The sequence below is a fragment of the Protomyctophum bolini genome (genome assembly GCF_963924005.1).
Source record: "Protomyctophum bolini genome assembly, chromosome: 3".
Taxonomy (NCBI): Eukaryota; Metazoa; Chordata; class Actinopteri; order Myctophiformes; family Myctophidae; genus Protomyctophum; species Protomyctophum bolini.
In genome coordinates this window covers 14,371,030-14,389,404 of record NC_137864.1, presented here as the reverse complement: position 1 = coordinate 14,389,404, position 18,375 = coordinate 14,371,030, and the positions used below count along the sequence as shown (strand labels likewise).

Sequence of the window (18,375 nt, the reverse complement as noted above, 5' to 3'; positions counted from 1 at the left end):
ACACACACACACACACACACACACACACACACACACACACACACACACACACACACACACACACACACACGCACACACCATAATAAGGAGATGGGTAAAGCATAGGTAATAGGATGTGTAAAGCAAAGAGGAGGGTTAGACCGGGCTCAGAGATCGAGCTCTGGAGTTAGCTATAGTGTCCTGGGACAGAATAACGCATTGCCTAATTGGCTAACAAGCTCAATACGTTTGAAAGACCCTGTTTTAGAGAGTTACCAGAGTTTTAGAGTTAATTCTGCCTCTTTTAACCCCGGAGAAGTGTACCCAGAGCCACATTTCTCCCTCATACAACCAACTGTACGACATGGCAAAATAACAGTGGCGGAAAAAGTACTCAATTGTTTTACTTAAGTATCATCAGTGTCACTGCAACTGCAACTACTCCGTTAAGTACCGTAAAAGTCTGGAATTCAAAATGTACTTGAGTAAAAGTACAAAAATGTCCCATTTCAAGTTTACAAATGTCTAAAAGTTCACAATGCGTCACTTGTAGATTGGCTATTTCCAAATGGCCAAAATTGTTTAATGTACAGTATGTTTTGTAATAATAATCAAAGTAATTAGTAACTCAAGTTTTAAAATAAATGTAGTGGAGTAAAAGCACAATATTTGCCTCTGATATGTAGTGTAGTAAAAGTATTGGAAATTGGAAATACTCAAGTAAAGTACAAATACCTCTATGTTGCACTTAAGACAAGTACAGTATCTTAAGTAAAAGTACTTACTGTAGTTACTTTACACCACTGCAGAATAACAAATACCCGCGAGGAGGAGAGCAATGCATTTATACTTCACACACACAGGAAATGTCACCTTTTTGCATGGGGAGGCTGCATGGGAATGGGAGCAGTGTTGCCAACTTAGCGGATTTGTCGTCATATTTAGCTTCTTTCCAGACCCCCCTAGCGACTGAATTAGTGAAAAGCTTCTGGCGAGAAATCTAGCTTTTTTCCCCTGGTGAATTGGGGACAAATCGTGTTGACAGGCGCCAGATATGCGCCAGAGATAAAATCTTTTTTTTTTTTTTCTCAGCCTCAAATCCGCGAAATTGGCAAAACTAAAAGTGGTCGGCGCGTCTAGTCTGGCTCACAGGTCACAGCAGGCTCAGTGGCTTCCTCGGCTCGGTTATGTGCACACTGCACAGACTGTCTACCAGTGCTTCCTCCTTTCTTGCTCTGCCTACTTGCCTAGGCGAGTGCGCTCCGGTGCGGTATTTCCGAACGCGCCCCTCGAGCTCGACAGAGCAAGAAAGGAGGAAGCACTGGCAGCTCAGTTTAGTCTGCTAGTAAAAATAAAATACACACTCGGATGCATAAAGTATTAACCTTCTAATTCCTGTATGGATCGGAACAAAATAGCGTTCTAACTAAACATTAGTTGAATTGAGGTATGTTTTTTTTAAATATTACAATGAGTTTAAACGATGTGTTATCAAATGAAGAGATGATACAAACTAAGTGCACATAAATGACAAATGTTTTTCTGGGCTACATATTTTCGTTGCTAGGGGCGCCTAAAAGTCGCTAGGGACGCAAAAAAGTCGCTAGGGGCGGCGCGCGCTACGCGCGCGCATATCCCACCCCTGGCGACTTTTAGCGACTTTTCGAGGAGCCACTAGCTACTTCCGTTACTGGAGAGTTGGCAACACTGAATGGGAGATGTGGCTCTGAGAAGAAATTAAGCTGATAGGTGACTGGCTATTCAGCCATGGCCTCCTTCAGACGGACCCATTCATTGGTCACTTGGCAAGGCACTTTCTCAGCCGCCTAATTTTATTGGTCTCTCGGCTGTGGCCTTCATGGGCCATTATTCAACAATTCTCTGGCAGTGCTTTATGAGAGCAGGTTCTGTGGGGACGAACAAACCGCATATAGCAGCAGGCCCTCAATGCCATTTACAGATGCACGCATCACTACATGATATGTGGCCCATAACATACATGGAAGCACAAACGCACATGAAAAAGATTATGTTGCTATACTGCATAACACACACACACACACACACACACACACACACACACACACACACGCGCGCACACACACACACACACACACACACATGCAGTCGCACACGCGCGTGCACACACGACCACCACAGACATATTATAATGCACAGATGCAGACTGAAATAAAAGTAGGCTGCAGCCATCTGGAGGAGCTGTCATGGAGGTTTTATGCATGGGTCCAGAAAGTGAAACATTACCTGTCTATCGCAGAAGTGATGATCATGGGCCTATATCTCTAGTTTATGACTAATGTTTATCTCCCCGAGGTCCCTGTCTGCTGCCGCTATCCTCTCCATCTATCTCCATCCTCCCTTTATGGTACCTTACACACCTCTGTTTCTAAATACCTTTTACTGTCTCTGCCTTGCCTCTCTCCGCCACCATTATTTCTTTACCCTTCACCGCCCTTCTTTCTTCTTCTCCTTTTTATTCCTTTCACTGCTCATTGTCTAACCCCCCCCCCCAGCCAGCTGCCGCCCTCATCAGACACTCTCTGCCCCCCCACCCCCCACACACACACACCTCAATTTCCTGTTCCCATCGCTGCTATTATGTTATGACACACATGGGAGTGTGTGCGTGTGTGTGTGTTTATGTGTGTGTGTGTGTGTGTGTGTGTTAATATAAGTGTGCACGCAGTGATTTCCTGCAGTAGACACCTGCAGGGATTAAACTGCAAGAGCTGTTGTTCTATATCAGCACACACACACACATCATGGTTTACAGGCGAACAGCGCGCACACGCACGCACGCACACACGCGCACACACAAAAAACATATCTCATGCATGACATACCGGCTGCATAAACATGAACACACAAAGATGTACAATCTCATTCTGATCACGGCCCTTACGTCTTCCCACCACATTCATAGACACACGCCTGCGCCGTGCGTGCCGTGCACATATGCGTGTGCACAGGGAACTGCCTGTTCCTCTGGTGTAATCAGTGTGTTGGCCGGCGCTAGCTGTCGGCTAGTCTGTCCTTGAGACTCAGAGCAGGCTCAGACTGGCCAAGCAAATAATTACCTCTCTACACACTGACGTACTTGGCTCTCTCCTTTCCCCAACAAATGCCAGGGATTGAGCGAGCGAGAGACATTATGAGAGAGCAGGGGGCGCGAGAGAGAGAGAGAGAGAGAGAGATGTGAGTGGCACTGAGGTTATGTATGAGACTGTGCGTGTCTGGATTCTGGAGTTAGGTATCAATATCAGTATATCACACGAGGTGGGGGCTCCAGTCCTCCCGGTGGGGGCTCCAGTACGATAGGTGAGTCAGTATGATACAACAGCAGACAGCAGTGACGACACACAGACAATGTGTGTGGGGAGGAATTCATTGGCATAACTAAATTGTGGTATAAATAGCAACAATTAAAAAAAACGGGGTGGGATGCATTCACAATGTGTGAAAAATATTGGTCTATAGTACTGACAGTGTGCACAAGAAACTCAGCCCAGTGGTTTGTGAGATTTGCAGTGCAGGGCACACTGCACACAAACACAAAAACACTCTTCCTGACTAGACGGCACGCCCAAAACTTTAACTCTGTGTGGTGTTACACACTGGAGAGACAGACGGCACACACAGGGAGGAAAAGCGATTAAACAAATAAACGCGCCTTGAGTCTTAGATTCAAACCCATCACGCCTCAGCTCAATAAGCCCAGAGATTAAAACAGGGGGCATTTTGCATCCCAAAATGCAGTTCATAGTTAAGGGACGCAATAAAACAACAACCTCTGCATCCACGGGATGCACTACACTGTACTGTTTTTTATTCTAGTTTATTTTGCTATAGCTTCAGTTATAATAACCATTTCTTCTTCTGTTTATCCGTGAATATAACCACATTATAACCCATATAAAATGAAATGGGAGTTAAATGCTGCAATTTGTAAAACAAATTGCAAAATATGACTCCTAACATCGATGAAGTGGGAAAATGTCCCTGGGATTCATCTAAATTCTCAAAGACCATCCCTGCATCCCGGGACTCATTACATCACTGTCCACTCGAGGGTCCAGGCCTTTCATTCCCTTTAATATTCCTTCTCATCATATGTCTATGGATACAGTAACCCCCCCCCCCCCCCCGGTGTGACTGACTACCCGCTTCCTTCATCTTTCTATTGCTTCCCAACCGTTTCCTCTCGTCTCTTCCCCTCTTAATGTCCATTGCAAAGTTTCCTTTCCTCATCCATTTCGTCCTGCTTTTGATGTCTTTTCCTCAGAGAGAAACTTCTACAGTATGTTGATGGTCTGAGCTAATTAGATATGGCTTGTAGTCTGGGCAGCACGGGGAGTGCTTCTGTCCAGGGAGGTTGTAAAGTATACTCACATTACTTAGGTAAAAGTATCAATACTGCAATGTAGAACTACTCCGTTACAAGTAAAGGTACAAAAGTATTGGAAGTAAAATCTACTTAAAGTGCTAAAGGTGAACGTAGTCATTGTCCAGAATGTGCCCTTTCAAGTTTTCAAATGTATAATAATCTTTTGAAAATAGTAAGTAAAAGTATTGGAAATTGGAAATACTCATCCCGGAACAGACACTTAAATACTGCACTTAAGTATGTAAATGTACTTCCACCACTGGAACATGACAGACAGAACAGACAGAGAGAGAGAGAGTTGTAAACAACAACCAAAACACCTCAACTGCCCCCAATTACATGCCTAGCGCACACGGAGAGAGCCAAGATCATCTGGGTTTCTTGCCACGAGCGTGCATGCATTGCACACACACACGCACACAAACAACAGAAGCCTCGCCTCTGATCTCCCATGCACTGTGACATACTTTTAGCGTATAATGTTTTATTCAACACAAAAGTCCCGTCACAGAACACGATGCTATAGAGAAACATGCAGCATGCATGTTCTCGTGTATCATGCATCCCTTTGTGAGAGTGATGCCACCCACACCCAGACCAGAGAGCAACTGCTTGGATTTAGTACAGACACCCATTTACTAAACGCACGCACGCATGCATGCATGCACGCACGCATGCCATGCATGCAAGCATGCCATGCACGCACGCATGCCATGCACGCACGCATGCATGCATGCACGCACGCACAAACACAGCAAAGCCTTACAATTCACAACAAAATGAATCAAACTGTCCAATTACTTTGATTCATGTCTGTTCCTGGGATGATTTTTTTTTTCATGGCTTAAAATGCATCACCCCACCACACAAACACAAATGCATGCATGCACGTCTCTCACACACACACACACACACACACACACACAGTAATGACCATGGCTCGGCCCTGCCAGCTCTGGGTCCTCTAATTGCTTAAGAGGCTGACAAAGGGAGATAGAGTAAGAGAGGGAGCAAGGATGGAGAGAGAGAGAATGAGAAAGAGAGAGAGAGAGAGAGAGAGAGAGAGAGGTAGAAAAGAATCGGGAAAACGGTTTGAGATCCTATATTGTTTAACCACTTCAAAACTCATTTTTTTGGGTGTGTCAATTTAGGTGAAAATGTTACATTCTCTCGAAATAACAAAAAGTTCACGACAATGTTACATTGTTGTGAACTCATAGATTGGCTATTTTGCTATTCATCGTATGACAAAGTATCCATGAAGTATACTAGCATAGGCCTATCGTAGGACTTACGTTGATAATAACGCATGTGTCCGAGTCTTACAAACATTGTGATGAGTCATCTGTATATGTCCAATGAAACTACAACTTATATCACGCACGCACGGGTCGCACGCACGCACGCATGCAGTTGCGCGCACACCCACACACAAAACACACATACACACTAGACAGACCAATCGATCTGGGCCCACCATTTGACCTTGGCGTTTACCCATTTAATCCTGACATTAAATTCGACCGGAGCAAGACAAAACAGGAGTTTATGGGTGGCGTTGCCCCGTTATATGACCCCCAACAAATCACATAGCACCCTCTAGCAAATGGCAGGAGCACAACCCGATTCCAATCACCAATCAACTCTAAAAGCCTTTTCAAACAATAAAGCTATTGATCTCTGAGGACATTAAACTCAATCAGGATATAAACGCACTAAACTTGGAGATATTGCTCCATGGTGGTCACTTTGAACTCCTGTTAGACAGAAATGTGGTATCGTATACAGTAATATGACAATTAACAGGGACATGTGGGGCGAAGCTCGATGCAATGTGAGAGTGCGGTCTATAGGCAACAACTCTGGACTCCAGAATCGCTGCCCTCCACAGAGTCCACACTCTCCTATGATGGCAATAATCCTATATCGTATTCCTTGCCGATAAGCGTATCGTACCATATCGATACCGCAGGAAATGTGTGACGCAGCTTAAAAAAACCAAACATCAGAATCAGTTTCTGTCTGACAGTTACGATATATATGATTAATATATATATATATATTTTGCATTTATCCATCAAAACGTTATTTATTCTTTGTTTTATTTTTTTCCCTTGCTTTTTGTTTAAATATTATCAACAAAGTTTTTCAAATGTATTTGAAAAAAACATCGGCAATCGGTGGTCTAGGACTTTGTATGGTGATATGTACCGATTGTGAGGTTGTTGTCAATACCCAGCCCTAATGGTCATTATTTGGAATCAATGTATAATCGATAAATATCGATATATATCGTGTTGTGGGCCTCTGTATCGTGATACATATATACTGTGAGGTTGCAGGCAATATAAGCAACAACTAGGCACAGGTCTCCACCAGGGCAGGTCAGGTTGTGGCCTCCTGTTGACGCTATAATAGGCCAATGTGAAAAGGGTGGGATATATTCCTCAGCCTAGTAGGAACGTCCGTGAAAGATTCCACGTAAATTGCACGCTGCGTTCATGATTTGAGGCATTTTGTTCAAAACGGGCCAATCCTGCAAACTTTGAAAGCCAATGTTAGCCAATTAGGATGGAATATGAAATATCGGACAGATCCTTCTTGAACAAATGACTATAGAGATACTCTGTAACGATTTGCGTGATCTTTGGACAGAATCTGGAGGAGTAATATAAAGAAAATTGTTTTACAAAAGTCGGCCTCCTGGTGGCGCTATAACAGGCCTTCCTGGAAAGGCCGGCCGGACAAAATTATGCACATAATAAAGAGTGTGTCGCATTGTACATGAGATAAAGTGCAATATTGTCAGGTTCAAATAGTCTACAAAGGGATGTAACTTATCACTTGTAAAATGCACACGGTAGATCCACATGCAGGAAAAGCAAAGTCCATGTGCAGCCTGTTGACAGGCTGACAGTTAAAATCCACAAGGGAAAGTAAAGTTGGACAGCCTGATGACAGGCGGGGATCAGGCTTCTCTGTAGTCACAGTCTCATATACTGTACTTCCATATTTAACTGCGTCGTACAGATTTGTGCATATTGTACGCGTTGGCCCATTTCCCACCGCTAAATTGCTGAGCCGTAAAGTGTGCTACAGCAAACAACGGGAGATAAAACAAACCCTGAATTATTGATGGAAAACGATAGACGGTAATTTGCTCTGGCTAGCTCCCTAATAATGCAGGTTTATTGTTCCAGCGTTCTGTCACATTAACAACACTGTAACTTATGAGAGTGAGTGTTACATTAATTTAACTCAGTATAAAAATGGACACTGAAGTCAGTGTGCACGCACGCACGCACGTACGTACACACTTATACTGTCCATGTAGCCTACAGCCTCTGGATTAAGTGCCTAAATTGTAAATCGTACAGTACAGAATATGCACTTTAAGGTTTGCGTGCTGTACATATATGCGCGTACAAGCATGTATATGGGTGTGTTCTCTTCTGGGACACAGTACTGAGGTGGGTCTCAGTGCAGGCAGGGTGGCAGCAGGTGTGTAGCAGAAGGAAAGTGCTTTCCTTTGCAATTCACCTGCTCTCGTCCCCTCCGTCTCTCTGTCACTCCTCTGCCTCTCCCACTGTAATGGTCCACAGCTCTCATTCCCATTCCAGTAACACGGCCATGTTCTCTTTCTCCATCTCTGTCCATCACAGCAAACAACATCTGTCTACACCCCCCTCTCTCTCTCTTTGCAGCACCTTCTTTCAAATGTATTCTTTCTCTTCCACTCGCCACAGATGGTTGGGCACTGTGTTGGGGGAGAGAGACGACAAAAACAGACAGACAGACAGACAGACAGACGCACATGCACACAGTGTACCAACCACAGCCAAATAAAGAGCAGGTTTTAATAATTTACTCAGCCCTTCAGCCACAAGCCAATCACAGCCCATTAATCCCACAGAATGAGAGAAAGAGTGATGAAAAGTGAGAGGCTGCTACACTGGCAGCCTAAATGTTCCTGACCTGGATTATGTGATTTATGTTGCTTGAGTTGTCTCTTAATGCTCTGCAACATTCACATCATGACCTTATGGTGGTCTTACTCTTAATGCTCTGCAACATTCACATCATGACCTTATGGTGGTCTTACTCTTAATGCTCTGCAACATTCACATCATGACCTTATGGTGGTCTTACTCTTAATGCTCTGCAACATTCACATCATGACCTTATGGTGGTCTTACTCTTAATGCTCTGCAACATTCACATCATGACCTTATGGTGGTCTTACTCTTAATGCTCTGCAACATTCACATCATGACCTTATGGTGGTCTTACTCTTAATGCTCTGCAACATTCACATCATGACCTTATGGTGGTCTTACTCTTAATGCTCTGCAACATTCACATCATGACCTTATGGTGGTCTTACTCTTAATGCTCTGCAACATTCACATCATGACCTTATGGTGGTCTTACTCTTAATGCTCTGCAACATTCACATCATGACCTTATGGTGGTCTTACTCTTAATGCTCTGCAACATTCACATCATGAGCCAAATCTATTCATTTTTTATTTGTTTTGATGAATAGCCACAGACAGCACAAGATTGAACAGACATGAACACCCATCTGAACAAATGTGAGTGCTAGATGATATTGACGAGATACTTGTGTGTACACTTGTTAAAATAAGTGTTAAATAGGTCTATATACTGATATTTTGTACTCAGTGCAAATCAGTGTTGTTAGTCAACAATGTCTGAATGATGTCACATCACATGCCCATATACTGAGGTCCCTCGCGGCAGATAGACAGAAAGGGAGGGAGGGAGACTTCCGCCACACGGTGATCGACGTGTCAGGTAGGAAAACATGGGTAACTTAACTTGTAATTTTGCATAGAACTAGAAGAACTAGAATCCATATAGAAGGCCTACTTACTGTACACGTTTGACTTTGATAGGAAGGCACACTGCAATATTGCAATATTGATTTTTACAGATTCATTGTGCTGCCCTATCACAATTTATCCGGAGTTAATTTATGCACAAGCAAGCACACATCCCCGATAGTGGGCACGCACGCACGCACGCACGCACGTACACAATGCTATTCCCTGAAAATTGCAGGTGTGTGTGGACTAGATAATGCCTGAAAAGCATTTTCATTGTCTGGATGAGACAGCAGTCTGCCCTCATTCAGCTGCTAGCTCTCCGATTGGCTCCAAAGAAGGTCACCTTTTCCCCTGCTACTGTACCAATCACTGATATTAAACATCTAAAGATCAAAGACAGGGAAAAACAGAGAGACAAAACCAGGGATGGACAGAGAGAGGGCACTGTTCTAAAAGTAACTAAGTAGATTTACTTAAGTACTGTACTTAAGTACGATTTGGAGGTATTTGTACTTTACTTGGGTATTTCCATTATCGAGTACTTTTACTTCTACTCCACTACATCTCAGAGGTAAATGTGGTACTTTTACTCCACTAGATTTAGTTGACGTTAAGAAGAGTCCTGCTCACTCCTCATGTATTGAAGGAAGCATGCATGAGCTCAGTTCTGGGCTCTCCCCAGGTTGGCAGAGGGAGAGTAGCGCCCAGGATTATCGTCATGACATAGCAGGATGCATCCACTGCACAAAATGAAGTGAAAACTGACTGTCCACTGTACCAAGACATCAGAGACACATACTTCCCACAGATTACAATCACCCACAAAGAGTTTGAAAAGATGACTAATGACAAAAAACTCCCATATCTGCTGGGCGAAGTACAACAATGTGCAAACACAGCAGCAAGATGAGTGAACTGCTGTGATAGGAGAAGGATATCAAATGGAACACAAACATCTAAAGACTACTAATTATTGAGTGTATTCATGTACTGTCTGCATCGAGTGACAGAAATTCTTGGATATTCTACTGTTTAGTTTATTTTTTATCCTAGACTTTGCAAAAGCTTGTCCCAAGCTAACCTATGGATATATAGGCCAACTATTTCTGACAGCAAATGCACAATTCTCATGGTTGTACAAGTTAGATTTACCTCAGTTGCAATGTAACAACTCATTAATATTCCCTTTCAATTGTACATAGATTAATTTGTCTAGATTGTATTGTTCCACTTTTGCTTTGGCAATGTTAATACATTGTCTGCTGTTGACGTATATATACATTTTTCTGTTTGAATCTTGTGTTCCTGGTTCTGGGCCATATTAAAAGGCTGTTTGCTCGCTGTAGTCTGCATCCACATGAGTGAACAGAACGCGGATGTTCTGGGATAATTTCTGACGTTATGCTGTGTCGAGGTTGCAATATTAACGCTTCTGAAGAGAAGTAGATGTTTAAGACAGAGGGAGCGAGTCTAATGGCCGCTTTAAAAAAAACAGAAGCTGCCGCGACCGGAAGCGGAAAGTGCAGGACGAAAACGGAAACAGCAGAAAAGCTCGGTTGAAAACGAGGGGAAGTGAGTGATGTCAGAGCAAAGGCAGAGCAGAAGCTTAAGCCCTATTCATAGTCCAGTTTTCGGTGACTATGAATAGTTCTGCGTACTCCGCGCATATCACGGTCTATGACTTGTGTACAGGATTGTGAACACAAGCAGCTATTGATGCTACCATGAGGTGTCCCAACTAACCAGTAGGAGTCGCTAATGAATTAAGCGAGAAGGACACAATCCCCCCGCCGGCTGTTGTTAAATATAGACCATTTAGGGAGGAAGCAGAATTAGCTTTGGAATGGAGCTGTAACTGAGCAGACACAAGGACGAGGAGAGGGGGGCGCAGGCAGGGGGGCCTCATCAGGCAGAGTGACTCAGCATTAATCAGCAGGTAGCCTAATTACAGGAGGGTGTTTAGAGGACGCTGACACAGCAGTTCATCACCTCATAATTGGCCTTGCGTTCTTCATGTCTTAGCAATGAAATAAGAGTGCTTTCAGAGGGTGTCTATGAGATGGGGGGGGGGGGGGAGAGAATAAATCAAATGACACAAGAGAGCTTTTACTTTCTAAAATTCTCTCTCTCTCTCTCTCTCTCTCTCTCTCTCTCTCTCACACGCTTGCGTGCATGCGTGCTTGATAGACAGAGAGAGAGAGAGACTATACTCCAGCACATGGACAAGTGAGAGCACGAATGTGGTCTAATGGTTTTAATTAACCTAGATTACTAAAGTAGAATTATAATCATTCGTTCTAAGCACACCACAGTAGAACTACACACACAACCTGTACAGCTGCACCTAGCCTAATAGCCTATATGCTGCCATGATATCCAAGGAATAGAAATATACATTAACAAAAGAAAAACAAACTTGCATAGAAATTGTCAATGTCACTGTAATGTCAGGTCTAGTAGCCTGGTTCCTCCCAAGTGACACACTTGCTCCTTTCATAGCATGCCCATGAATAACATTATCTTAAAAAGTGTATTTTGCATGAGAGAGAGAGTGTGTGTGTGTGTGTGTGTGTGTGTGTGTGTGTGTGTGTGTGTGTGTGTGTGTGTGTGTGTGTGTGTGTGTGTGTGTGTGTGTGTGTGTGCATAGGTTTTTGTGCATTTGTGTGTTTGCTCTTTCCATTTCCAATATGGCATCAGATCGTGGGCCCATTTGATTCTCATTGTACACGCTGTGCTACAAGACGTGACAAGAATAATCAACTCCAGAAAAGTGCTTCATTTTTTCCCAGCTAGAAAGACTGAGAAGAGGAATGACAAAAGTAGAAAGAAGAAAGATGTGTCATGTGTAAAATCAGTGTTCATTTCTTTACATAATCTTTTGGCGAGTACAGGCCTGAAGAGTTAGATGAAATAACAGCCATGTCATTAGCTAAAACAAATGTCAAAAAGCATGCGCACAGCACAGCACAGTCCGCACACACAAACACACTGTGTGTGTTAGTGTGTCTCCAGTCAACCAGGTTGCTCCAGTTTGGATCTCAGACATCATGTGGCCACTCATCTATGACGTATGACCAAATTTGGGCAAGGTTTAAGTCTCAGAGTCAGTCAGAGAGCCCCATAGACTTCTGTTATATTTCATTTCATTTAATTTCAACCTTTATAATTAATTTAAAAGTAAATAAACTGCTTACTGGTAGTGTGCAGAAAATATTGGGTGTGGATCGGTCCAGTGGTTTGTGAGATCAACTACGGCCACACAGCCAGACAGAATGACACTCTCATAGATACTACTCGGCTAGACTTCAGTGGCAGCACCAACTGAAAAAGCTTTAATTATTTTCCCTTTAGTCTGCTGAATACAAGAACGCTCAGTAAAACAACCTAGTCGTACCGTGTCAAATCTGGCGACCTCAGAACTGTCGGCTCAGTCTAATAATAATAATTATTATTATTTCTGTCTACAAGAACCTACTCGGACAAGTTTGGCGTCTCAAGCATCTCAGGGAGACGAGATGAGTTTTCGCCGTTCGACGAAACTCGAACGGCGTTGAGTCGGCTGAAGCTGACTTCGCGAAATTCTGCCTCTCGTGGCTCAAGTCGATGGCACGCCTCTGTCGTTTTAACTGTTTTTGCCAGTTTTTAAAACATAATATAAGGGGCTGTAGTCTGCAACTTAATATATAAGGGTCTGAGAGTAGTCTGTTCTCACCACACAGAAAAGGGTCTTGTCTAGGCTGCTGTACAGAACGTAATATTGTAATATTTATATGCTCTTTGGAAAATGGAAATGGTTGAAAAAAAGAGGTGCAATCAAGAATTCATTTCTGCTCAAGACAGCGTGAAAAGAAAACATAATGGTTGGAACCGGATGTGAAAAGGGAAGAAAATACAAAGACCAAAACAAGAACATCACAGCAGCATCACTCAGTGTGCACTTAATGCATCTTCCTTTGAAAACACACAGAACTGTCCCTGAGCACAAACAAACACATGCACACCGCGCGTGCACGCACGCACGCACACGATGTTGCAGAGTTGACAACCTTGAATATCACCGCTAGAACTGAGAGTGCAAGGCTTTAGAGAGAGAAAACAGCCACGTGGACAGCACAGCAAAAATAACGAGGGCAAGGCAGACAGTCACAGGACAAAGAGAAAGGAACATCTCTCTATTCAGAGCACACAAAGTCCTGAGTGATAATTTAACTCCCAGAGAGTGTACAAATGGATAAATTAACACTTTGAGGGCTTGTGACAGATTGTAAGGCGCGGGGATCTAAAAAGACGAATTGGTCCGTGAGGATCATAAAACTAAGAGCCTTCATCATCACCCTTATACGCGTGTTCATCAAGCCACATCCTCCTCTTTGCAAAGCGTCATAATCTCTCCATAAAGAGTCGTAAAGCTTTGCAGTGGCTTCATCCCTGGGGAGAGCCAGACGCCGCCATAGCGCTGACACAGCACTAAATCACCTTCAGCAGAAAGACCCACTCAGTGAGTCCACCTCCTCTCTACTGCTCCTCGTCCTCCTACTACTCCATCACACCTCCTCTTCCTCTCGCAGAGATCAGCTTTGCTTGTCACTGTCGCTCCTCAATTTGTCTCTCCTCCTTTGTTCTTTATTTTTCATCCATTCTAAAGCAGTCTTTATCCCTTTGGCAGATTGCCTTGCCTCTCTATCACACCGGCCCACACGCGCATGCACACGCACGCACACACGCACGCACGCACACACAGGTGTGTGTGTGTGCGCACACACACACACACACAGTCACACACACACACTTTTTTGCTACTACTCCCTATGGATTATGTCCCAGACTCACACAAATGGCAATACATTATCTAAGGTGTAATGTTATACACATATACATACACAACACGTCCACACTATATCGAATCCAACCAACCCCAAAATAGAATTGCATAGTGCTTAGCACTTTCACTTCTTCCCATAGCAAGTAAGTGCCCATAGCAAGTGCCACAAATGCAAAAAGTTGCATTGTTGTGTGACAATGCAATTTACCCCCGGTAACAACTTGGCTCAAAACCGGACAAGTACATTCATTTATAATGAGAAAGTAAGAAAAGCATGTAATCAGTAAATCAGTGACGCAAGTTATGAATGTGTGAGAAAACAAGCCAAATTTACATCAGCAACCAAATCAAACCAAACAAGACAGACAGACAGACAGACAGACAGACAGACAAGGCTCCATTATGTAGGGTTGGCCTGTTACCTCACACAACATCTTGACAGGAACTGGAATCTGTACTGTACTGTATCGTCATCATAACCTTATTCCTAACCTTAACCTCTGTAAAACTGTGCCAAAACCTAACCCTATATTCCTAAACTAACCTTAAACTTCTTTCTGACATTATTCTCAGTAAAACAAATACAAGAATACAAGAATACAAGAACCGCCTCGGCGGAAGAAAATGAGGGCAAGTGTGTTTTAAGGTGAGCATTCTGGTTAGAGGAGGAGGAGATGTATGCTCTCGTGAAGCCCCCTTTCTAGATCAATATGCCCTTACCGGTCCCGCCCTAACCTTTAACAGACACATCCTAACTAGGGTTGTCCCGATCCGATCACGTGATCGGAAATCGGGGGCGATCCCGTCATTTTCAAATGATCAGAATCAGATCAGGAGCAAAAAAAAACGTGATAGGGACATTATATCCATATCATGACATTAGACGACTGGATTGTCTGTGATTTTGGATATTGTACTATTGTGATATGATATGGCATAAGTGTTCTATAATAAACATATAAATATCGGTGAGAATTAGTCCCTCAACTGTGTGTAATTTGTGTTCAAATAACTTCAAAAGCAGCAATACTACCTCCTCCACAAAATACAACCGCACAGAGAACAGGACATTGTCTAGTGACTAGACAATGTCCTGTTCTCTGTGCGGTTGTATTTTGTGAATACTCTAGACTCTAGTCTGTGACGTTTTCACTATAGCTGCAGCACGCCAGTCAGTACAAAAGAGTCAAGACCACCACTACTGCTTTCTAAGAATTGTCTTTTCAGGCTGTGTGATTAAAAACAGATTCCAATTCCTTTCAAGATGTGTGTGTCTGTGTGAGGTAACAACAGGTCCAATTATGAGGGTCGTTATGTTATTATAATTGCCATGTAAGAATCTTGGGTGTTTCTGACCATTGTTCATTGTTTGTGATAAATTGGTGTCGGTTTTAATGATGATAATGAACAGGAAAAGTGTCCTGTAAGTCCATATGGCCTGGGCTTCCTTGGAAGCAAGACACTTTAATAAAGAAAAATCAATAATAATAATAATAATACATTTAAGAAAATCCAATATGGACACCTCAAATGGAAAAATTATAATCTAAAATCACTTTATTTTACATCACTACTGAAGAAAAAAAATGGTAGCTTTAGTTATATGAGTGAGTGGGTATGACGCAAATGGAGTCGTCATAACTTCATGGTTAAATTATATTATGTGCACTTTTGTGCAGAGTAGATACACAGGATACAGCTCATGTGAAAACATGAGACGTATATACTCCTTGTGTGTGTGATTATTCATGTTTGTTTTCAGGACAGGCTAAAATACTGCACAGAGAGAAATATCCGGATTAAAGGAATTATCTCTGTGTCTGTCTGTCTGTCTGTCTGTCTCTCTATCTCTCTGTCTCTCTGTGTGTCTCTCTCTCTCTCTCTCTCTCTCTCTCTCTCTCACCCCCAAACAGTTCACAAACAGCAGCGTTTGATCAGCTGATAGATCCTGCTTCTTGCAGTGTTGCCAACTTAGCGGATTTGTCGTCATATTTAGCTTCTTTCCAGACCCCCCTAGCGACTGAATTAGTGAAAAGCTTCTGGCGAGAAATCTAGCTTTTTTCCCCTGGTGAATTGGGGACAAATCGTGTTGACAGGCGCCAGATATGCGCCAGAGATAAAATCTTTTTTTTTTTTTTCTCAGCCTCAAATCCGCGAAATTGGCAAAACTAAAAGTGGTCGGCGCGTCTGGTCTGGCTCACAGGTCACAGCAGGCTCAGTGGCTTCCTCGGCTCGGTTATGTGCACACTGCACAGACTGTCTACCAGTGCTTCCTCCTTTCTTGCTCTGCCTAGGCGAGTGCGCTCCGGTGCGGTATTTCCGAACGCGCCCCTCGAGCTCGACAGAGCAAGAAAGGAGGAAGCACTGGCAGCTCAGTTTAGTCTGCTAGTAAAAAATAAAATACACACTCGGATGCATAAAGTATTAACCTTCTAATTCCTGTATGGATCGGAACAAAATAGCGTTCTAAACATTAGTTAAATTGAGGTATGTTTTTTTTAAATATTACAATGAGTTTAAACGATGTGTTATCAAATGAAGAGATGATACAAACTAAGTGCACTAAGGGGCGCCTAAAAGTCGCTAGGGACGCAAAAAAGTCGCTAGGGGCGGCGCGCGCTACGCGCGCGCATATCCCACCCCTGGCGACTTTTGGCGACTTTTCGAGGAGCCACTAGCTACTTCCGTTACTGGAGAGTTGGCAACACTGGCTTCTTGAGCTGCACAAATCCAGGCCATTATCGTCGCTATACTAAGAAGGAAACGTCTTCGGTACAAAATAAGCGAATAAGCGCATTGTAAACAAGTGAGTTTTTACGTGTACGTGGAAATGGACTGAAATGACAGAGGCCGTCTAAAACACCAATCTTTCCTCTAAGTTACAACCGATGGAGAGACATCCCTTGCAGGCTCGAACAGTTCCTGTTTCAGGGTTCATATGCACGCACAAGTCGGCACAGCACTTCTTCTAATCTTCTTTGAGGAATTATTTGTTTGATATTTAACAATTCATATCATTCATGTGTGTTTTGGCGACAGCCTAGGAAACACCTTACCTTATTTGCGGTGTGTGTAGTGGAAAGAACGTCTCCTTATTCTTTGGTTCTTTATTCTTTTGGTCTGTGAGAGGGTGAGCTATGGGGACAGAAATAGCACGACACAATCACAAGCTTTAGCTAACAATCACAAACGCGTCAAGTCCTCTAGCTCCATGGGCTATTCTCTGCACACAGCACACCAGCAAGCAACATGTACTATTGCAACTTTAACTTGCAACAATAATAATATAGCCTATCAAGCAAATCAACTAATTTGTATGATTGCAACATGTTATTTTGCCTTACTGTGTGCTTTTTGGGGGGGGGTGGGGAAGTGACGTCGTGGGCGCCTTTGAATGCATGTTACAGAATACTAGTAATAAGGATATGGACCAGAGCTACTGAACACTGAAAACGATCCCATTTTCTAAGCTGTTGCTGCTGCTGAGGGCAGCTGAGCTCTGAGAGGCAATCTGCTGTGGAGGTGAGATAAGACCCCCACCTGCTAGGTGTGCGTGTGCACTGTGTGGTTGTGTACGTGTGGCGCGCGCACGTTTGTCTTGTCAATTTATGGCTTGTCAAACACCAAATCTAGATTAGAAAGCTACTGTATCCAGGCAGTCCCAGTGACCCGCAGCAGCACCCACAACATTATTTATGTCTGAAATATTACGGGTGGTAGTTAAACCAGAAATTACATTTAAAATGCATTTGTTTTAATTGCTTATAGTCTAGCCATTTCAACTAGGCTAATTATAATCAGCCTTTTGTTTAAAGGACCACTTCACCACCTTCACATAATTGGTCCTCCTCAGGGTCCACAAATTTTCCTGATAAAATGCCAAAGAAAATCTACTCGGTCTGTCTCATAGGAGGGCTGTGGGCACTCGGTCAGTCTCATAGGAGGGCTGTGGGCACTCGGTCAGTCTCATAGGAGGGCTGTGGGCACTCGGTCAGTCTCATAGGAGGGCTGTGGGCACTCGGTCAGTCAGTCTGTCTCATAGGAGGGCTGTGGGCACTCGGTCAGTCGGTCTGTCTCATAGGAGGGCTGTGGGCACTCGGTCAGTCTCATAGGAGGGCTGTGGGCACTCGGTCAGTCGGTCTGTCTCATAGGAGGGCTGTGGGCACTCGGTCTGTCTCATAGGAGGGCTGTGGACACTCGGTCTGTCTCATAGGAGGGCTGTGGGCACTCGGTCTGTCTCATAGGAGGGCTGTGGACACTCGGTCAGTCGGTCTGTCTCATAGGAGGGCTGTGGGCACTCGGTCTGTCTCATAGGAGGG

General features: G+C 43.6%; 1 protein-coding gene across 1 annotated transcript in view; it reads right to left on the bottom strand.

The window, feature by feature from the left end:
* The window catches only part of klhl5 (kelch-like family member 5), a 66,269-nt gene extending 49,019 nt beyond the window's left edge, over positions 1-17,250 (bottom strand). Inside the window, exon 1 of the mRNA XM_080757388.1 lies at positions 17,113-17,250. The gene's annotated coding sequence lies outside the window, so the exon portion shown is untranslated. The remainder of the gene's footprint in view (positions 1-17,112) is intronic.
* Positions 17,251-18,375: the final 1,125 nt, after the last annotated feature.